Raw genomic sequence first — 23931 nt, 5'->3', positions numbered from 1 at the left:
TCTGGATTTACCCAGCCAAGACTTTCACTGGACCTACCACAAAAAAAATTACACCTTGGTGATAGGTTAAAATTAGCAGAAATTTCACAGAAATCCAAATGTTTACGTTTGTAAGGCATAAAAACATATACATGTTATAATATAATGTTTGTAAGAATTAATTTAGTTGCTCTATTTTTATCTATACATGTGTGCAAAAAAACGAAAGTTCACAAAAAATTACATAGAATTTCATAGAATGCATTTCCATACATGCTAAAATGGTACATTAATTCCAGAGGCTACTCAGAACACAAAAGAGGTACTCTGTTTTCATACTGTGGAGATGAATGACAATACTGTACAACATTTTAAAGACAGACTTTGGAAAGGTCATGGCATTATGTGAGATAAGCAAAGAGAGAAAGGTCACAGAGAGTCTACTTTTTCTTCAGATCAAACGGAGCATACTTATGACATGTAGCCTTTTTTAATATTTATGTGTGTGTGTGTGTGTGTGTGTGCATGCATGTGTGAGAGACAGAGTGAGAGAAAAAGAAAAACTGAGTGAGACAAATGCACCACTTGCTATGAGCAAAGTATGCAAATGAGAGAAGAGGTCACGGGGGTCAAGGAAAATGTGCTCTAACAGGGTTCTCAGACATAATGGCGGTGACGGGTTCAGTGTAACACATGCATGTTGATAAAAGGTACCAAAGACAAGTGAGAGACAGCTGTGATGTTAAGACAAAAGGTTACAGAACCAGGGAAGCTACCTAACGACACTGAGCAAACATTATTCAACCATATAAACCTGCTCTCATCTTCCTAACCCTTCTCATGCAAATGGCCACTCCATCAAGCAATGCTTCCTGTGAGACTGAGGTTCGTGAGCAGAGAGCAGTTAGAAGCAAACTCTCTAGTAAGGAATTCTGTCTTAAATCTAAATCATTCTGAAAAAATGTCTGTCTAAAAGTGGAATTTCATTGCATTTTTCCATCTAGGAAGTTGGAAATTCTTATTTTCCATCAACTGTACTCAGGACAGAGAACCATTTTCAGAGACTTCTTTATGCCGTGCCTTAGAACACTCCCTAGCCATTGTAAAATCACAGTAATGCATAGCGTTTTGTGGGTCATTGTTAAAAACAGCCCGCTCACTCTTCAAATGCTGTTCTAGTAGTTATAGTCACCTTGACCCATATACCAAACTGTATATTAGCTGTCAGTAGGTTTTAAACTGGCTGAGGTGAGGCAGAATGATGCAGAGGGCCAGTAATGAGGTATGGACTCCTCCATTGCTCCAGGGCACACTTTCAGCAGCATTATCCCCCCACCTCACCTCACCTCGTACACTTTAGTCAATTCCCTCACCCCCGACTTTTGAACATGCTCTTCCACCGCATATAATTAAAGACCTTAACTTCAGTCCACTATTTACTGGGTATAAATTCACTCGCCTGCCACAAAATCTTCAGCAGTAATTTGCTAAAAAAGCCGATGTAGCTGTTTGCATTCATGTATTATTAGCAGCATTGCATTTCTGTGTGGAATTTTAAAAAGGCTTCCTTTCTGGATGTTGGTGTAGCCCAGGCTAAAATTAAAATACATTTAAAGTCACACTTTAAAGAGAAATAAGGGATCAGATCAGTTTAAATTGAATAGATACATATTTTATTCAAATGAATTTAACTTGCATAATATTGCAGCAAAATTAACCAATAGAACAACTGTATTGCACTGCAAGGTTAAAATTACCAATTAAGTTAACCCTGTGATGATGCTGCTCTGCCCTGATTAGCCAGAAAGTTAGATTGTTCACAGAACTTGCTGGAACAGCATCACAGAGAGACCTGTGAAACAAAAGAGAGAACATTAGCCAGAAACAAGCCTTAAAACAAGACTTTCTAATACTTTAGAACATTTAACTTCCATAAACGTACTGTTTTTTAGTGATTTTGAACTTTTAAACATTAAGTTGGAGAAGACTGAGAAAATCGGAGTGACAAAACTTGATTAAAGTCTCGGTTACATATGTAACCTCAGTTCCCTGAGATGAAGGGAACGAGACATTGTGTCAGGAAGCTGACACTATGGGGAACAGAGTCCCATCATGCTGCACTACATCAAATCAAATCAAATCAGATCACTTTTACTGTCACACAACCATATACACAAGTGCAATAGTGTGTGAAATTCTTGGGTGCAGTTCCGAGTAACATAGTAGTCGTGACAGTGATAAAACCTATACCAATTTACAATAAACATCAGATTTACACAACACAATTTAAAATCTAATATACACATAATTACACACAACACAATATACAAATAATAACATACAATGTAGAGTATACAATACACACAATATAGAATACACATTATACAATAAAAAAATAGTATATAAAGTATATATAAAATATACAGTAGGTTGTATTGTACTGTATTGACATTCAGGCTGTCGGTTGATAGTAAGTTGCCAGTGTGTTGTTAAGAAAGAATATAATTTATGACAGTCCGGTGTGAGATAATAGGATTAATAAAGTGCAGTGCTGATGTATTTTGATCGTGAGAGATCAAGAGTTCAAAAGTCTGATTGCTTGGGGGAAGAAGCTGTCATGTAGTCGGCTGTTGCGGGTCCTGATGCTGCGATACCTCCTGCCTGATGGTAGAAGTGAGAACAGCTCATGGCTCAGGTGGCTGGAGTCTCTGATGATCCTCCGAGTTTTTTCACACACCGCCTGGTATATATGTCCTGGAGGGAGGGAAGCTTACCTCCGATGATGTGTCTGGCAGTTCACACCACCCTTTGCAGGGCTTTGCGGTTGTGGGCGGTGCTATTGCCATACCAGACGGAGATGCAGCCAGTCAGGATGCTCTCTACAGTGCTGGTGTAGAACCGTGTGAGGATGTGGCGGTTCATTCCAAACTTCCTCAGCCGTCTCAGGAAGAAGAGGCGCTGATGAGCCTTCTTCACAACGGCCTCAGTGTGGACCGACCATGTGAGTTCCTCAGTGATGTGGACAACCAGGAACTTGAAGCTGCTGACTCTCTCCACTGGTGCTACATTGATGGTGATGGGGCTGTGTTCTCTTTCTCTTCTCCTGAAGTCCACCACAAACTCCTTTGACTTACTGACGTTGAGGGAGACTCACCAGTGTGTCAGAGTGTGCACGTCAGAGCGGACCTGAAAATGTCCGGACCGTAAAAACACCAGCCCGTTGGTTCGTGCACTCTCTGATGTCGCGGCCTGGAATGCCGTCTGGACCTGCGGCTTTATGGATATTAATATGTCGGAAGGATCGGGTTACATCCGCTACAGAGACGGAGAGTGAACTAACCTCTGTAGCTTCGGCCGCGAGAGCTCTCTCCGCGAGGGTGTTGCTATTTCCCTCGAAACGAGCATAAAAAGTATTTCGCTCATCCGGGAGAGAGGCAACGGTGTTCACGGCGGAGTTTTTATTCCCTTTAAAGTCCGTGATGATGTTAATTCCCATCCACATGCTTCTAGAGTTCGTGGTGTTAAATTATCCTTCAATCTTGTCCCTGTATTGGCGTTTTGCTGTTCTGCTGTTTTCGGAGGGCATAACTGGCTTGTTTATACTCCTCCGCATTCCTGGAATTAAAAGCGGAGGTCCGCGCATCAAGTGCCGTGCGAACATCGCTATTATTCCAAGGTTTCTGGTTCAGGTAGATCCGTATTGTTTTGGTCAGAACAACATCCTCTACACACTTTCTGATGAAACATGTTACGCTATCAGCGTAAAGCTCGATGTCGTCATCAAAGGCGGACCGGAACATCTCCCAGTCCGCGTGATCAAAACAGTCTTTTAGCGTAGAGTCTGATTGGTCCGACCAGCACTGGATCGTTCTGAGGGTGTTTCTTCCTGTAAGCGGGCAGAAGCAGAATGGAAGAGTGGTCCAATTTGCCAAATGGTTGGTGGAGGAGGGATTTGTAGCCATCCCGGAAGGGAGAGTAGCAATGGTCCAAAACCCGGTCCCCTCGTGTGTTAAAACTGATGTGTTGGTGGTATTTTGGTGCAACTGATTTGAGATTGGCTTTGTTAAAGTCACCGGTCACAATGAACATGGCCTCAGGGTGCGTGGTTTCCTGCTTGCTTATAATCCCGGTCTGTGTCAGCTTGTGGCGGGATGTACACAGCAGTGATAATGACCGCTGTGAATTCCCTTGGTAGCCAGAATGGTCGACACAGAAGCATGAGAAATTCCAGATCAGGAGAGCAGAAAGACTTGGTACAATGTACGTTCCTCTGATCACACCAGGATTTGTTGATCATAAAACATACACCACCACCACCACTGCTTTTACCTGAGAGGTCTTTCGCTCTGTCCGCTCGGTGCACGGAGAACCCCACGGGTTCAATGGCTGAGTCTGGAATCTCCGCAGACATCCAAGTTTCTTTAAGGCAGATAATGCAGCAGTTCCTCGTCTCTCATTGGAAAGAGATCCGCGCTCTCAGCTCGCAGAGCTTGTTGTCCAGAGACTGAACATTTGCCAGTAGAATACTGGATAGCGGGGTCGATTTGCGCAATGTCTTACTCTGATGAGAACGCCGGCTCCGTTTCCCCTTTACCTTTTGCGTTTCCGCGGCCGGGCTGCCCAGACAAAGGGCTCCGCTGGCCTGTTTGTAAACAGCAGGTCAGCATTGAGGAATTTGAAGTCTGGTTTACGGTGTGTAATTGCAGAACCAATGTCCAAAAGTGTTTGTCTGTCGTAGACAATAAGTCAGACAACATCCAAGACAAAAAACATAAGAATTGTAAACAAAACAAACAAAAAACTACAATGTTGTGTCGGAGCTCGCAACGCAGCAGCCATACTCGGCGCCATCTTGAGTACATGACATAACCTTCCAGAGAGGAAACATGACACCACAGTCCCGCGGGACGGCGACCGATATGAGTATGCCGCAAATGAATGACCCTCATGGTGGGCCAGGAGGGGAACACTCAGAATGGATATATGAACTATAGTCATATAGTATGAATTAACCCCTTCATGAACCCAGTCGGGAAGGAAGTTTATTTGTAATGAAAGTGCTTGGGACTTTTGGGAAATACAATGGTCTGAATGCAAGTGATTGTGCAAAAAGTCAGGGATCCCATACTTAAAAAGAGAGGCATAAGTACATTGGTGGCCAAAAGTTTGGAATAATGAACAGGTTTTGCTGTTTCGGAAGGAAATTGGTACATTAGTTCACCAAAGTGGCATTCAGCTGATCACAAAGTATAGTAAGGACATTACTGATGTAAAAAATAGCACTATCACTATTTGAAAAAAGTCATTTTTGATCAAATCTAGACAAGCCCCATTTCTAGCAGCCATCGCTCCAGTACCTTATCCTTGAGTAATCATGCTAAATTGCTAATTTGGTACTAGACAATCACTTGCCATTATATCAAACACAGTTGAAAGCAATTTGGTTCATTAAATGAAGCTTAACATTGTCTTTGTTTTTGAGTTGCCACAGTATGCAATAGACTGGCATGTCTTAAGGTCAATAATGGCAAAAAAGAAACAGCTTTCTCTAGAAACTTGTCAGTCAATCATTGTTTTGAGGAATGAAGGCTATGCAATGCTTGAAATTGCCAAAAAAACTGAAGATTCCATACAAAGGTGTACACTACAGTCTTCAAAGACAAAGGACAACTGGCTCTAACAAGGACAGAAAGAGATGTGGAAGGCCAGATGTTCAACTAAACAAGAGGATAAGTACATCAGAGTCCTAGTTTGAGAAATAGATGCCTCACATGTCCTCAGCTGACCGCTTCATTGAATTCTACCCTCTCAACACCAGTTTCATGTACAACAGTAAAGAGAAGACTCAGGGGTGCAGGCCTTGTGGGAAGAATTGCAAAGAAAAAGCCACTTTTTTTTTTTTTTTTTTTTTTTTGACCAATACTTTATTGTGCTTTTCTTACAAACAAAGTTACCAGCATTAACAACATTAACACATTTTCAATGACTTAATTCAGTGTGGAGGACATAACTGATAACAAATATAAAACAGAGAAGAAAAAGGCACTTTTGAAACAGAAAAACAAAAAGAAAAGGTTAGAGTGGGCAAAGAAACAGACATTGGACAACAGATAATTGGAAAAGAGTGTTATGGCTCTTAACCCTATTGAGCTTTTGTGGGATCAGCTAGACTGTAAGGTCTGTGAGAAGTGCCCGAAAAGACAGCCACTTCTATGGCAAGTGCTACAGGAAGCGTGGGGTGAAATGTCACCTGTGTATCTGGACAAACTGACAGCTAGAATGCCATGGATCTGCAAAGCTATCATTGCTGCACATGAAGGATTTTTTGATGTGAAATCTTTGAAGTATTTTTTCTGAAAAATATTCAGTAAGTTCTGACATTTTTTCTTTTTTTTTTTTTTTAAATTGTAATAGTCATTTTTCACATTATTAATGTCCTGACTATACATTGTGATCAGCTGCACTTTGTTGAATAAAAGTACCAATTTCTTTCCATAAGAGCAAATCTGTACATTATTCCAAACTTTTGGCCGCCAGTGTATATGTTTGGCCAATGAAATAGCAAGTGATCTAGACAGAGATGACTTGCTATGAGAGAGACATTACGTCTAGGTTGTAAAACCTTGCGAATGTGTTTTGAGAAGACCATCCTGCTGCAAACATATGTCTTGTAAGAACACACCGTTCGTCCATGCCCATGAAGAGGCCACGCCTCTAGTTGAATGTACTTTAACACCAATTGGGCAATTTGCACCCTGCGACTCGTAAGCCAGGGCGATTGCATCAACGATCCAGTGAGAGAGTCTTTGCTTGGAGACAGACATTCCTTTCATGCGTCCTCTATAGCACACAAAGAGCAAGCCAGACAGTCTGAATTGGCAGGTGTTCTCAACATATGTGTGTAGTGCTTGCAAAGGGCATAACAAATGCAAGGACTGTTCCTCATCCAAATTAAATGGAGGAGGCAAAAAGGCTTGAAGGTGAACCACCTGCGCTCTGAAGGGTGTGGTTAGAACCTTAGGAACATAGCCTTTTCTGGATTTGACAGTGGTTTTTGAAAGACCCGGATCAAACTCCAGACATGAATTGTCAACTTACAGTGCTTGCAAATCACTGACCTGTTTTACTGAGGCCAAAGCCAGCAGTAATGTGGTCTTAAGAGAAAGCACACGCAATTCAACATAGTCCAGAGGCTCAAAGGGATGCCCCGTGAGCACTTTTAGGACCAAAATTAGTCAGGACTGTAGCCGGGTGAAGGGAATTTAACTGCCCCTCCCCCTTAAGGAAATATAATTAAATCATGTTTGCCTATAGAGTTGCTGGCTTCAGGTGCATGATATGCAGATATAGTCGGCACATACATTTTGAGCATTGACAGAGTGAGCCCTGCGTCCAATTGCTCTTTCAGAAATATACAAATTTCAGGTATGGGGCCGTTCACAAGGTCTTTGCCGTGTGAAAAGCACCAATGAGTGAAATTTCATTTCAGTGCATAAAGGTGTCTCGTGTACAGTGCTCTAGCCTGTAAAATGGTATTCATAATGAACTGAGCCAATTCTGGCTCATCTGCCATGCTCCGTTCAAAGGCAACACGTGTAGGCTTCACAGCTCTGGCTGGGGATGCCAAAGCATGCTTTGTGTTTGAGAGAGAAGGTCTCTCTTTAGCTGTATTTCCCATGGAGGCCCGTCCAGTATTTCTACCATCTCCAGAAATCATGATTGATTGGGCCATTTTGGCGCAATTAACAGAACTTTTTCCATGTCCACTCGGACTTTGCTGATGATAGAAGGACGGAGGCGCACCGGGGGAAACGCATACTTGCGTTTCACCAGCCACACGTGGGCCAGCGTGTCCTGGTGACTTATATATGCCACTATGAATCAGAATGTGATGATTCACGATGTCGAATAAAAACTCTCAAAGACAGAAAGACAGCCAGTAGCTCTAGGTGGTTGACATGCCACGCCCGTTTCGCACCTGTCCAGGTGTCAAAAGTCAGGCATCCATCACACACCATGCCCCGAACTGTGTTAGGTGCATCTGTGGTCAGCACTTTCCTTCTGAAAATTTGACCCAGCATAACACCCTGTTGGTAGAAGGTCAGCACTGTCCATGGTGCTAGAGCAGCCAGACAGCGGTGAGTCACCGTGATACACATGCACCCGAGGCTCCAGGCACAATGTGGAACATCGCTTGAGTCAGTACTGGAGAGATCTCATGTGTAACGGCAGATGCTGCTGCCAAAAAACCCAGCATTCTCTGAAATGACTTCAGTGGTAATATTTTTCCAGTTTGAACTGAGACAGACACCGAAGAATGGTCTGTACGCGCTTGGTTGTGAGGTGCGCACGCATGCTCACAGAGTTGAGACAAACTCCTAAAAAGGAGATTTACTGGCTTGGGAAAAGTGTGCAGCATGTCTCTGTGTTCACTCAGTAGTGCCTCTGATTTGCCAGTATTAACCAATTGCTGAGGTAATTCAAAACACGTACACCGAACACGTACATTTTCAATGTATGAGTGCCGCATCGATACATTTCATGAACGTGCGAGGAGCCAGAGACAGACTGAAATGAAGGACTTTAAATTGATACGCAGTTCCCTCGAACACGAATCTAAAAAGCCATTTTTTTCTCATTTTTTTCCAGAGCTATACACTGCATGCACAATTATTAGGCAAATTGTATTCCTCAGGATTAATTTTATTGTTGAACAAACACAATGCTCTCAGGCAATCCAAAATGTTATTGAACTGCAAACCTGAATGTTTAACAAAGGAAAAGTGAGTTTTGTTTTTCTCAGGGGAATATATAAGTGTGCACAATTATTAGGCAACTATTAGTGTGCACAATTATTAGGCAACTAAAAATAATTTCTCCCAACTCAGTTGTTTATTCTAAATTTTTAAAGAGTAAGCACAACAAACAAGTAACAAAAAATGACAATTAAATAACATTTTTGGCCTTTCAAAAATATTCAGTGACCAATATAGCCACCCTTCTTTTCAATAACTGCCATGAGCCTTCCACGGAGTCTGTCAGTTTCTTGATCTGTTCACGATCAACTTTCGCTGAAGCAGCAACCACAGCCTCCCAGATGCTGTTCAAAGAGGTGTATTGTCTTCCCTCACTGTAAATCTCACATTTGAGAAGGGCCCACAATTTCTCAATAGGATTTAAGTCATGTGGGGAAGGGGGCCAAGTCATTATTTGGGCATCTTTGAGGCCCTTACTGGCTAGCCAAGCAGTGGAGTACTTGGATGCATGTGATGGAGCATTGTCCTGCATAAAGATCATGGCCTTCTTAAATGCTGAGGACTTCTTCCTGTACCACTGCTTGAAGAAAGTACTTTCCAGAAACTGGCAGTAGGTTTGGGAGTTGAGTTTTAGTCCATCTTCAACTCGAAAAGGTCCAATTACCTCATCCTTAATGATAGTAGCCCACACCAGTACTGGGGCCTAACTCGAAGTAGTGCCATTTGTCCATTAGTGTTCCAGCCACGGGCCCATCCATCTGGTCCATAAAGAGCCACTCTCATTTCATCTGTCCATAAAACCTTTGAAAAATCTGTCTTCAGGTATTTTTTTGCCCAATCTTGACACTTCAACTTGTGAATCTTATTCAGTGGTGGTCGTGTTTCAGCCTTCTTGACCTTGGCCATGTCTCTGAGCACTTGACACCTTGTACTTCTGGACAATCCAGGTAGCTTGCAGTTCTGGAATACGGTGGCACTGGAGGATAATGGGTTCCTGGTAGCTTCACGTTTAATTCTTCTCAAGTCTTTTGCAGTTAATTTGTGCCTTTCTTCTCCATGCATTTTTTGCACCCCAGTTGACCATTCGCAACAAAACGTTTGATTGTCCGGTGGTCACGCATCAATAGTTTAGCTATTTCAAGAGTGTTGCATCCGTCTGAAAGGCATTTTAGAATTTTTTACTTTTCAATGCCAGTTAAATCTCTTTTTTGGCCCATTTTACCTGAGGTAATGAAGCTGCCTAATAATTATGCACGCCTTGATATAAAGTGTTAGTCACTATCGCCACACCCTTACTCATTACACAAATACATATCACCTGAAAATGACTGAATCCAATAAGCATTCAAGTTTATATGGTTTGGAGTTGGAAACTTTGCATGGAAATAATGATAAGATCTGAATACTCACTTGCCTAATAATTGTGCATGCAGTGTATATACATCACAATAGCTTATAAGAATACAAAACTCCTGCCGAAGCACTGCTGGGAATCAGGATGCTGAAGCGGCCAGGCGGAATAAATGTTCGCCGGAACACTGCAGGGGAGCGGAGAGTCTTCTCGTTGACTTGAAGATCCCGCCCGCTGACTCTTGTATGTCGACGGCGAAGTAGTAGAAGGCTTCTAGGCAAGAGATGAATCACTGTTTTGAAGGAAGAAAATTCTGAGGACTGCCGTTTGCGTGCCCGCTTTTATACCGGACAGCTAATTTTACACAAACTGAGAATCAAGATGGCAAGCCACCCACGACACAGAATACGGATCAGATCTCTTGGATTTCTCTTGCTCTAACGGTTTGGATATTTTTGATTTTTCTTTCACTCTTGGTACAAGAGTTGAACTTGAAACTCAACTAACAAAGTATCTTAAAAAGGATTTTGATAAGCATTTGAACTATTTTTCAGTGATTTATAAATTCACATAACCAGAGACTGAGTCTTGAGTAGTGTGGATTTTTTTTTTACTTTTGTTCTTTCTTTGTGTTAAATTAATGTTCGTTGTTCACTTCTATTGATTTTGCTGTATGGTGATTGCTTGAAATTTACTGCACCAAGGTGTGAGAACATTGAAACAAGTTAAACCACTAGCTGTTTAAACTAGAGATACAAAAATACTGAAAAATATGATTTGGTCAAATTAAAACTAAAAATAGGACCTAAAATAGTTCAAACCAAACAAATACTTAAATAGGAGTGAAAAACAAGGTTTAAATTAAATAACAAGGACTATTACTAGTGTTTTGAACTATTTGAAACTTTATTTGTATTTTCCTTTTTGTATTTCATTTTCTTACATTGGATTCAGAGAAATGGACTGTACAGGGATACATTTATTTTGTTAACATTTATTCCATCAATATCAATTCGTCTCTAGAATTTACTCAGAATGGTGCCAAAAAAAAAAAAAAACATCCAGTGAGCAGCAGTTCTGTGGATGGAAATGCCTTGTTGATAAGAGAGGTCAACAGAGAATGGCCAGACTGGTTCGAACTGACAAAGTCTACGGTAACTCAGAAAACCGCTCTGTACAATTGAGGTTAAAAAAGAACTGCATGGCATTCTGAGATGCGTGTTAGTGCTGTTTTGGCAGCACGATGGGGACCCACACAATATTAGGCAGGTGGTTTTATTGTTGTTGCTGATTGGTGTGTGTATATATATACAGTATATACACTACTGGTCAATAGTTTTGAAACACTTACTCATTCTTTATTATAATTTTTTCCCCACATTTTAGAATAATAGTAAAGTCATCAAAACTATGGAATAACATAAATGGAACTATGGGAATTATGTTGTGACTAAAAAAAAATCCAAAATAAATCAAAACTGTGTTCTGTTTTAGTATCTTCAAAGTAGTCACCCTTTGCCTAGAATTTGCAGACATGTACTCTTGACATTTTCTCAACCAACTTCTTGAGGTATCACCCTGGGATGATTTTGAAACAGTATTGAAGGAGTTCCCATCTATGTTGGGCACTTATTGGCTGCTTTTCTTTATTATTTGGTCCAAGATCATGAGAAACATTTCAGTCAAGTGTTTCAAAACTTTTGACCGGTAGTGTGCATATATATATATATCACACACAACAGTTGGTTCCGGTCCTCGAACCTGACTGGACAAGAGATGTTCTTAGAGTGCTAATATCTTAGAACAGCAGTACTCAGATGCTTCACTCTTTGTATCACTCTGCTTGTGTTAGCGGCATTCTAAACTAAATGTAAGGGGGGCTTTCACACTAGCAATTTTGGTGCACACCTGGGGTCGAATGACATCAAAGTTCAGTTCGTTTGGATTATGTGAACGCTGTTTATTGAACTACGGTTCATGTGAACTCCAGTATGATTCACTGCTGATTAGGGCTGCAACTAACGATTATTGATAATCGACTAATCTAAAGATTATTAGAATGATTATTCGACTATTCGGGCGATTATTGCAACGATTAATCATTAGCTCTAAACCGACTATTCAGCTTGTGCCCCAACTTAAAAGGTTGTATTAAATGTGCTTGCTAACAATAAAGAGGACAAAATCATCTTTTAAAAATACCTCTAAATAACATTCAATGAATTAAAGGTAAAAAATACATTTTATTATGTTTAATTCAGTAAAAGGTTCACTACAAAAAAAAAAAAATAAATAAAAAATCCTATTGTTATCAAGTGTAGTTTCTATTTAAAATCGTCTAAAAATCCTTAAAACAAGATACATTTACTTGAGAAGTAACATATAAGATATTTAGACTTGCTTTAAGAGAATAGGTCTTAAATATAAGTGTATTTTGTATATAAGTGTATTTTTTCACTTGGTTATACTTCTGCGAGTGCAGTAAAGACAAAATATACTTATATCCAAGATCTATTCTCTAAAAGCAAGTCTAAACATCTTATATGCTGCTTCTCAGGTGAATGCATCTTTTTTTAAAGGATTTTTAGATATTTTAAAATATTTGTATTTTTAATATTATATTCAACATTCTTAGATAAAAAAAAAAAAAAAAATTCTTCTGCAGTATAGCTGCTAAAATAAATGTACGTTGTTTTAAAGGAGTTTTAGATATTTATATTGGAAAACAAGCCAAAACAAAACAAATAAAAAAATATTTTTTTGCAGTGTATAATGGGGCGAAGACTACCTCTCTCACCTTTTTGTTCACTTCAATCCATCTTTAACTCACAAAAAAACAAACTCTCTCTTATTAATAAAGCTTCGTTTTGCCAATTTTCTTCACAATAAGAAATGCACACTGACATATATTATGATTCAATAAGTTGCCATCGCATTATAATCTAGCTGCATTAAGCATGCGCACTGGAGGGATGAGCATCCCCGCAACAGAGTGTACCTCAGCCGGGTGCAGTTTCAATCTCTCCCCCTTAGATCGGGACACTTCGCGCAACTCATAGAAGAGGCGCTGACTGCACAGAGAAATGCCAGTTCCCTATCTGTCACTCACTCGATGTTGGTGTCGATGTAGTGACACTAGGGGTCACTCTTTGGAGCCCGAGACACCTCTGGTCTTTGATAAAAGGCCAATGAAAATTGGCGAGTTGTATTTGCATGCCACTCCCCCGGACATACGGGTATAAAAGGAGCTGGTATGCAACCACTCATTCAGATTTTCTCTTCGGAGCTGAACGGTCATGCTCATTGAGCTGAATACTACTGTTCATTCACCTCTGCTGGATCTGACGGCGCATTTCAGCGGCTTCTCCCTCCTCTGCACTGATGCACTGCAGAGAATGCCCCTGGGCGCTTCGGCAGAAAAACTAGAGAGTATATTTTCGGAAAGAGCATTTTTCCCCTCTAAAAGAGTATATATTTCTCTAAAAGAGCGCACACACGGAAAGTCTTTACAAAGATGCATCTTTTTAAAGATGCTTTTCCGATTGTGTGTTATTCCTGGTTGCGCTCATTATCTTTCGCCTTCTAACGGTTACGATCACTGTCTTTTGTGTCTGGGCACTGCTCACGCGGAGACAGCGTTCGTGGATGGTCATGTTCTCATTGCGAGAATATGTCCATGGCAACGATGCGGTCGCGGCTCGCCTTCGTAAGAAAGCGAGCCACCCCAGAGGCTCCCGCCTCGGTCCTTTTACCTTTAATCGCACTGGGGGCGATTTGGTGACCCCAATGGGACCGCCTCTGCTGGGTATCCCCCCGCGGACCTCCTATTCCCCAGCACGCTCGTTTGCCCTGATCGGGCTTCCGGGTGAGTCCGCCGGCTCGTCTCACGGCGAGTTCGACCTATTATTCGGAGCCCGCGAAAGTGATGATCTCTCGTCCAGTCGGAAGCCTCAGCTGGGCTCCTCCCTTCGGGGTCGATTGCCCAGTCACAGGCTGACGCGGAGATGACGACATGCCTTCCCGGGCAGCCGCGAGCGTCGGTTAGAGTGGATCTCACTGCTCTTCCCTGAACCCTCGCGGCTTGGTGATTGGTTCACCAAAGCCATGCCCCTCCCCCGTTCCTTTCTTCCCGGAAGTGCATGAAGAGCTGACAAGGATGCGGGAGGCACTTTTTACTTCCCGGTCCCGAAATTTTCAGCTTCCCTGCCCTCACAACCCTCGATGGTGGGGTGGCCAAGGGCTATTCGACAATCCCCCGGTGGATAAAGGCGCTCGCGGTGCACCTATGCCTGCAGAGCGCCGCCACCTGGCACAGGTGCCCAAAGCCCCCGGACCAAGGCCTGTAGGTTTACGTCGTCTCTGACGGCCAAGGCCTACGGTGCGCTGGACAAGCCGCCTCTGCCCTGCACGCCATGGCTCTCCTGCAAGTCCGCCAAGGCGCTAAAGGAACTGCACGAGGGTAGTTCCGCCCTGGGATTGATGCAGGAACTGCGCTCGGCGACCGACCTCACTCTCTGAGCGACGGAGGTCACAGCACGGTCTCTCGGGTGGACGATGGCCACACTAGTGGTCCAGGAGTGCCACCTTTGGCTCAACCTGGTCGAGATGGGTGAGGCCGACAAGACACGACTCCTTGCTGCCCCCATTTCCCAGGCGGGCCTATTCGGTGACACCGTCGAGGACTTTGCCCAGCAGTTTCCGATGGTAGAGCAGTAGAAGGATGCTAGCCGGCATATCCTGCCCCGGCGCGGCTCAAGATCCCACACCCCGTCTACTCATAGCCAAGGGCGTCCCCCTGCAGTGACTGCACCGGCTCCGCTGCAGCCCGCCCCATCGGCCCGGCCCCGGCATGGAGCCCACCGCAGGAAGCAGACACCACCCGTCTTGTGGCTGCCCAGAACCCGTGAAAGGCTTCAAAGCACCTCGAGCTCCGCCCCGCCGCGAGGCCCCACCTGCCGGTACGTCCGATGACGTTGTCCCTTTGGTCCCCCTTGCACGGAACTTGGACGCATGGCTTGCGCTTTCCAATCCGTTGCGAGGTCTGGTCCGGACCGTCCGACTCGGCTGCGCAATTCACTTCGCCGGGCATCCGCCCAGGTTCAGCGGTGTCCACTTCACCTTGGTGAAAGACGAAAATGCTGCTACCTTGCGCGGAGATCGCTACCCTCTTACGGAAGGGCACGATAGAACCTGTCCCTCCAGCCAAGATGAAGAAGGGATTTTTCAGCCCCTACTTCATCTTACCGAAAAAAGGCAGTGGGTTGAGGCCAATCTTGGACCTGTGAGTTCTGAACTAGGTTTTACACAGACTCCCGTTCAAGATGCTGACGCAAAGACGCATTCTGGCGAGCGTCCGGCATCAAGATTGGTTTGCGGCGGTAGACCTGAAGGATGCGTACTTCCACGCCTCGATCCTTCCTCGACACAAACCCTTCCTGCGGTTCGCATTCGAGGGTCAGGCGTATCAGTACAAAGTCCTCCCTTTCGGCCTGTCCCTGTCTCCTCACATCTTTACGAAGGTCGCAGAGGCTGCCCTTGCCCCGTTAAAGGAGGTGGGCATTCGCGTTCTCCACTATCTCGACAACTGGCTAATCCTAGCTCACTCTCGTGACGTGTTGTGCGCACACAGGGACCTGGTGCTCTCACACCTCAGCCGACTAGGGCTTCGGGTCAACTGGGAAAAGAGCAAGCTCCTCCCGGTTCAGAGCATCTCTTTTCTCGGTTTGGAGTTAGACTCAGTCTCCTTGACGGCACACATTACGAACGAGCACGCCCAGTCGGTGCTGGCCTGTTTGAAGGCATTCAAACAGGGAACAGCTGTTCCACTGAAACTTTTTCAGAGGCTCCTGGGGCATATGGCATCCTCGGTGGTGGCCACCCCACTTGGGTTGATGCATATGAGGCCGCTTCAGCACTGGCTCCAGACTCGAGTCCCAAGACGGCCATGGCGCTGCGGGACACACCGCGTGGCCATTACGTTGGTTGTCACCATCTTTTCAGCCCTTGAACTGACCTCTCGTTCCTACGGGCAGGTGTTCCTCTAGAACTGGTCCCCAGGCTCGTCGTGGTCACGACAGACGCCTCCAAAACGGGCTGGGGAACTGTTTGCAATGGGCACGCAGCCGCCGGCCTCTGGATGGGTCCGTGACTGCATTGGCACATCAACTGCCTCGGGTTGTTGGCAATTCTGCTCGCCCTGTGGAGGTTTCGGCCGTTGATCCAGGGCAAGCACGTGTTAGTTCAGACAGGCAACACGACAGTGGTAGCATATGTCAACCACCAAGGTGGTTTGCACTCTCGTGGTATGTCACAACTCGCCCGCCGTCTCCTCCTCTGGAGTCAGCAGCACTTCAAGTCGCTGCAAGCCACTCACATCCCGGGCAACCTCAACACTACAGCGGACGCGCTGTCACAACAGGTTACCCTCAGGGGAGAGTGGAGACTCCACCTTCAGGTGGTCCAGCTGATTTGGAGTTGATTCGACAGGCAGAGGTGCACCTGTTCGCCTCCCAAGAATCCTCCCCACTGTCCGCTCTGGTACGCCCTGACCGAGGCCCCCCTCGGCATAGACATGCTGGCACACAGCTGGCCCCCTGGCATTCTCAAATATGTGTTTCCCCCAGTGAGCCTGCTTGCACAGACCCTGTGCAAGGTCAGGGAGGACGAGGAGCAGGTCGTCCTTGTAGCACCCTACTGGCCCGTGCAGACGTGGTGCTTGGACCTTACACTCCTCGCAACAGCTCCCCCCGGCGAATTCCATCTGGCACCCGTGCCCAGACCTCTGGAATCTCCATGTCTGGCTCCTGAACGGGACGTGGAAGACCTAAGCTGTCTCCCACCTGTGGTGGGATTTTTTATTTATTTATTTATTTATTTTTAAAAACAGAAGATTCAATATAAATGTTCAACAAGATGTACAAAATTACACAGATCAAACACAAATCACTGAGTCATAAAGACAAGAAGTACAGGTGAAAGAAAAAAATCAATAATTAAAATAAAGATAAATAATTGAAGAAATAAAAATAATTATATTTTTTACAAGTCATGGGCCAGGAAAGTTCTCAGCATAAAATAAATGATATTCACATTTATTGCTAAAACTGTGAAGGATGTGTTCATGGACCATTTGAATACATTTATGGGTATTATTCATCTTCAATGTAGTATTACTGACTGGTACTGCCACTCTCTATATGCATATTACCCTATGGCGGCACCATCTTACCCTACGGGGACACCAGAAACTCCACCGGCTGCTGTTCCTTGCACATACGAACCACATACCGCATGTGCCTCACCCCCCAAAAAATCTCCCTTTTTTTCACAATCCGATGTTGGCAGGTATGAAATACACCCTTCACAGCTGTGCTGATATAGGGCCATACAGCACTCTTATATATACATTACCGGTCAAACGTATTGAAACATTTGACTAAAATGTTTCTCATGATCTTAAAAATCTTTTGATCTAAAGGCATATGCCTAAATGTTTGAAATTAGTTTTGTAGACAAAAATATAATTGTGCCACCATATTAATTTATTTCATTATAAAACTAAAATGTAATAATACAAATAAATAAATAAATAAATAAATAAATAAATAACGTTTTTGAAATTGATGACTTGGACCAAATAATAAAGAAAAGCAGCCAATAAGTGCCCAACATAGATGGGAACTCCTTCAATACTGTTTAAAAAGCATTCCAGGGTGATACCTCAAGAAGTTGGTTGAGAAAATGTCAAGAGTACATGCCTGCAAATTCTAGGCAAAGGGTGACTACTATGTATTATTATTATTATTATTATTATTATTATATATATTTTTTTTCAAGATTTGCTTTTGAAGTTAGAACCTGCGGTTAGATTCTATAACTACACCATTATGCGAACAAAAAGCATATTTTTTTCCTTTGCTGGCCATTTAAAAGTAGTAGTGTATTCTGATGATATAAAGTATATAATATAAGCAACATATAAATAGCAAAAAATGCATTATATTATAGTTTTTTGATCTGATTTTTTGGTGTGCTCCTAACATCATGAAATAGAAGTATTTTTATTTTTTATTTTTTTATCTACTGCAAGGAGTTAATGATAGACACTAATTTACAGTAGAGTGAGTCACATTGCTTTTACGGTGATTGTGATACGTTCTTCTAAAAGAGCAGTTCTCAATCAAGGCCTGCTAATAGTAGAAATCACAGCACAAGGAATGACAGTATTCTGACATTTTTAAAGGAGTCTGAATTCTTAAATAATATGAAAACCTCTGAAAATAATGTTGTTCTCACTGCAAGACCATTATATAGCCTACAAGATGCATTATTCAATAATTGTAGTACTACTTTATACTACAAGTCATTAACTATGTCAGTCAGTTAGGCTGTGTCAGCAGTCAGGCTTGAAAGTGCTCCCTAACGACTTGCCTATATTAGGGTAAATGCCAACCTAAAGCAGTGTGCCAAAATCAACTACCATGGGCTCTTGGCACTACATTCCTCTGGATTGTTCCAGATGAGAAGTCTTTCAAAAAGTTTTCTCCCTTTTGCAACAGAATGTCTAGTTTGATTGTATCCCTTAGCAACTTGACATTTCATCCATATTAGCTTGTTGAAGCATTCAGTCTTCAAACCCCAAAGAGAATAGCATTATATGTTCACAAATGCAGTGACAAGTGGAACACCACAACACTTTTTTTTTTTTTTTTTTTTTTTTATATGAATGAAGTTCATATAGAATCAGATTTCAATACTTTAAACACTTAAAACTTTTATTCTGTTTTAATTTACTCACCCTAAGATTGTTCCACACCTGTTTGACTTTCTTTTTTTCCATTGTACATCAAAAAGAGACATAAGGCAAAATGTTGTTTTGCACTGACCTTGTTTTTTTCAAACAATGAAAGAGAATGGTGACTGACATTGTGAATCTGCCCAACATTTCCTTTCATGTTCCACATAAGAAAGTCCTGTGGTTTGGAACAACACAAAGGGGTGTACATGATGTCGGAAGTTTCATTTTTAGGTTAAAAATCCCTTTAAAAGTTTTCCAAGAAAAGTGAGATATCCTCTATAGCAGAGGTTTTCAAACTTTCTGATGCAAAGGATCCCCAAATATGATGATCCCCTAGCAAGAATCCCCCTTCCTAATATGTTAAGACAACTATATATTTGTATGTGTATACAAATGTATATTCATGTATTAAGACCAGTTTTTACTGCGCAAGCAGTGAGTGTGATTTTATACAAGCAGTATGCGTGATATTATAAAGACAGCAAGTTGTTTGCTAATTTAAACAATAGGGGCGGTATGGCAATATACACTCACTGAGCATTTTATTAGGAATACCTGTACACCTACTTATTCAAGCAATTATCTAATCAGCCAGTCATGTGGCAGCAGTGAAATGCATAAAATCATGCAGATATGGGTCAGAAGCTTCAGTTAATGTTCACATCAACCATCAGAATGGGTGAAAAAATGTGATTTCGACCGTGGCATGATTTTTGGTGCATTTTCACGCACAACAGCCTGGTACCATTCAGCTTACTCAGAATAGTGCCAAAAACAAAAAGATGGATGGGCTACAACAGCAGAAGACCACGTTAGGCACTTTATTAGGACAATAGTGTTCCTAATAAAGTGCTCAATGAGTGTGTATTGTGGTGACAGTATAAAGTGTCAACCGGTAGAGATTTTTCTATACTGTCTATGCGGTATGTAAATATTTGTGTGCCCGATGTTCCTGGCTCACCTGGCTGCATGTGAGACAGATAGTGAGAGAGATGAACAAACATGGAGAAAGATGAACACACAGAATGCAGGATGACTCCAAAACAAGTCAAATGCAAGAAGAGGAATTTATTTTTGCACTGAAAGGTACCTTTTTTTTTTATTTTTTTCAAGTTCTTGGATGAGAGCACACTTTCTGAGGCACATGCACACAGCGCTTGCTGGGAGAGAGAGAAAACCTCAGGTTCTAATCACTTTACATTCTGAGAGAAAAAGAGGAAGAGCTTGTTAATAAAATGCTGCATTCTCTGTGGTGAAAAACTGACCCTCGGCTTTATGTCGTTAGTTACTGTTGCTGACAGCTTCAAGCTTTCATATCAGTATCTCTACTTCCGCAAACAGGGAGAGAGCAGCAGTCGCAATTGACTAAATTACCTCAGGAATTATTAAATGACACCTTTTTCAACAATGCATTTATATCTAGTAGGCTATATAAACTCAGCAAAAAAAATAAAAAATAAAAAAAAATAAAAGTCCTCTCACTTTCAACTGCTTTTATTTTCAGCAAACTTAACTTGTAAATATTTGTATGAACATAAAGATTCAACAACTAAGACATAAACAGAACAAGTTTCACAGGCATGTGACTAACATAAATGGAATGTGTCCCTTTGAGGGGAGTCAAAATCAAAAGTAACAGTCAGCATCTGGTGTGGCCACCAGCTGCATTAAGTACTGCAGTGCATCTCCTCCTCATGGACTGCAACAGATTTGCCAGTTCATGCTGTGAGATGTTACCCAACTCTTCCACCAAGGCACTTGCAAGTTCCCAGACATTTCTGGGTGGAATGGCCCTAGCCCTCACCCTCCGATCCAACAGGTCCCAGACGTGCTCAATGGGATTGAGATCCGGGCTCTTCGCTGGCCATGGCAGAACACTGACATTCCTGTCTTGCAGGAAATCATACACAGAATGAGCAATATGGCTGGTGGCATTGTCATGCTGGAGGGTCATGTCAGGATGAGCCTGCAGGAAGGGTACCACATGAGGGAGGAGGATGTATTCCCTGTAACGCACAGCATTGAGATTGCCTGCAATGACAACAAGCTCAGTCCGATGATGCTGTGACACACACTGTGCGTTCCTGGTTTAACTCGGGCAGTTGCTGTTGCCATCCTGTACCTGTCCTACAGGTGTGATATTCGGATGTACCAGTCCTGTGCAGGTGTTGTTACACATGGTCTGCCACTGCGGGGATGATCAGCTGTCCTTCCTGTCTCCATGTAGCACTGTCTTAGGCATCTCACCGTATGAATGTTGCAATTTATTGCCCTGGCCACATCTGCAGTCCTCATTCCTCCATGCAGCATGCCTAAGGCACGTTCACGCAGATGAGCAGGGACCCTGGGCATCTTTCTTTTGGTGTTTTTCAGAGTCAATAGAAAGGTCTCTTTAGTGTCCTAAGTTTTTATAACTGTGACCTTAATTGCCTACCGTCTGTAAGCTGTTAAGCTGCTTTGTGTCTTAATGACCGTTCCACAGGTGCATGTTCATTAATTGTTTATGGTTCATTGAATAAGCTTGGAAAACATTGTTTAAACCCTTTACAATAAATATCTGTAAAGTTATTTGGATTTTTACAAAATTATCTTTAAAATACAGTGTCCTTAAAAAGGGCAGTTTCTTGTTTTGCTGAGTTTAGTTGCCAAAAAGTTTTCCAATATCCAAGGGAAGGCTAAATCCAAAACAAATATGTGATGGAGGGGTTCAAATCAAATCAAATCACTTTATTGTCGCACAGCCATATACACAAGTGCAATGGTGTGTGAAATTCTTGGGTGCAGTTCCGATCAACATAGCAGTCGTGACAGTGATGAGACAGTACCAATTTACAATAACATCAAATTAATACAGCACAATTTAAACATCTGATATACACATAATTACACTCAACAATATACAAATAATAACATACACTGTACAGTATACAATACGCACTATATAGATACACATTATTCAATAAAAATAAAAAATAAAAATATATAAAAAAGTATATATAGTAGTATATATAGAATGTACAGTATTGTACTGTATTGACATTCAGGCTGTCGGTTGATAGTCAGTTGTTAAGAGAAAATATAATATAATAATAATATAATTTATGACAGTCCGGTGTGAGATATAAGAGTAAGGGTAATAAAGTGCAGTGCTGATGTATTTTGATCATGGGAGATCAAGAGTTCAGAAGTTTGATTGCTTGGGGGAAGAAGTTGTCATGGAGTCAGCTGGTGCAGGTCCTGATGCTGCGATACCGCCTGCCTGATGGTAGCAGTGAGAACAGACCATGGCTCGGGTGGCTTGAGTCTCTGATGATCCTCCGAGCTTTTTTCACACACCGCCTGGTATATATGTCCTGAAGGGAGGGAAGCTTACCTCCGATGATGTGTCTGGCAGTTCACGCCACCCTTTGCAGGGCTTTGCGGTTGTGGGCGGTGCTATTGCCGTACCAGGCGGAGATGCAGCCAGTCAGGATGCTCTCTACAGTGCAGGTGTAGAACCGTGAGAGGATGTGGCGGTTGATTCCAAACTTCCTCAGCCGTCTCAGGAAGAAGAGGCGCTGATGAGCCTTCTTCACAATGACTTCAGTGTGGATGGACCATGTGAGTTCCTCAGTGATGTGGACACCCAGGAACTTGAAGCTGCTGACTCTCCCCACTGGTGCTCCATTGATGGTGATGGGACTGTGTTCTCTGTCTTTTCTTCTGAAGTCCACCACAAGCTCCTTTGTCTTACTGACGTTGAGGGAGAGGTTGTACTCCTGACACCAGTGTGTCAGAGTGTGCACCTCCTCTCTGTAGGCTGTTTCATCATTGTCAGTGATCAGACCTACCACCGTCGTGTCATCAGCAAACTTAATGATGGCATTGGAGCTATGTGTTGCCACACAGTCATGTGTGTACAAGGAATACAGTAGTGGGCTGAGAACACAGCCCTGTGGGCCTCCAGTGTTGAGGATTAGTGATGAGGAGATGTTGCTGCCTATTCTAACCACCTGGCGTCTGCTTGACAGGAAGTCCAGGATCCAGCTGCACAACGAGCTGTTTAAGCCCAGAGCCCGGAGTTTCTCATCTAGCTTGGAGGGCACTATGGTGTTGAATGCTGAGCTGTAGTCTACAAACAGCATTCTCACATAAGTGTCCTTTTTTTCAAGGTGGGAGAGAGCAGTGTGTATTGTAGATGCAATGGCATCATTAGTGGAGCGGCTGTTGCGGTAAGCAAACTGCAACGGGTCAAGAGAGAGAGGCAGCACAGAGCAGATGTAATCTCTGATTAGTCTCTCAAAGCATTTGCTGATGATGGCGGTCAGAGCAACAGGACACCAGTCATTTAAAACAGGACACCAGTCATTTAAGCAAGTGATTTTTGATTGCTTTGGAACAGGGACAATGGTGGATGTTTTAAAGCATGTGGGGACTACAGACAAAGAGAGGGAAAGGTTGAAAATGTCAGTAAAAACACCAGCCAGCTGGTTCGCGCACGCTCTGATGACACGGCCCGGAATGCCGTCTGGGCCCGTGGCTTTGCGGATATTCACCCGTTGGAAGGATCGGGTTACATCCGCTACAGAGACGGAGAGTGAACTAACCTCTGTAGTGTCGGCTGCGAGAGCTCTCTCCACGAGGGCGGTGTTATTTTCCTCAAAACGAGCATAAAAAGTATTTAGCTCATCTGGGAGAGAGGCAGCGGTGTTCATGGTGGAGTTTTTATTCCCTTTAAAGTCCGTGATGATGTTAATTCCCTGCCACATGCTTCTAGAGTTGGTGGTGTTAAACTGTCCTTCAGTCTTGCTCCTGTACTGGCGTTTTGCGGTTCTGATAGTTTTTCGGAGGGCATAACTGGATTGTTTATGCTCCTCCGCGTTCCCGGAATTAAAAGCGGAGGTCCGCACATTAAGTGCCGCGCGAACATCGTTATTTATCCATGGTTTCTGATTCGGATAGATCCGTATTGTTCTGGTCGGAACCGGGGGAGGGATTTGTAGCCATCCCGGAAGGGAGAGTAGCAATGGTCCAAAACCCGGTCCCATCGTGTGTTAAAACTAATGTGC

The 23931-nt window shown here is 43.0% G+C and overlaps 1 protein-coding gene across 1 annotated transcript in view; it reads left to right on the top strand.

Moving 5' to 3' along the window:
- Positions 1-23931, top strand: part of LOC127442221 (BMP/retinoic acid-inducible neural-specific protein 3-like) — a 180051-nt gene that overhangs the window by 20083 nt on the left and 136037 nt on the right. The gene's annotated exons all lie outside the window — the stretch shown is intronic.

Source organism: Myxocyprinus asiaticus, chromosome 6 (genome assembly GCF_019703515.2).
Source record: "Myxocyprinus asiaticus isolate MX2 ecotype Aquarium Trade chromosome 6, UBuf_Myxa_2, whole genome shotgun sequence".
Taxonomy (NCBI): Eukaryota; Metazoa; Chordata; class Actinopteri; order Cypriniformes; family Catostomidae; genus Myxocyprinus; species Myxocyprinus asiaticus.
The sequence above is the reverse complement of the archived record's forward strand: the minus strand, read 5'-3'. Positions and strand labels throughout refer to the sequence as shown.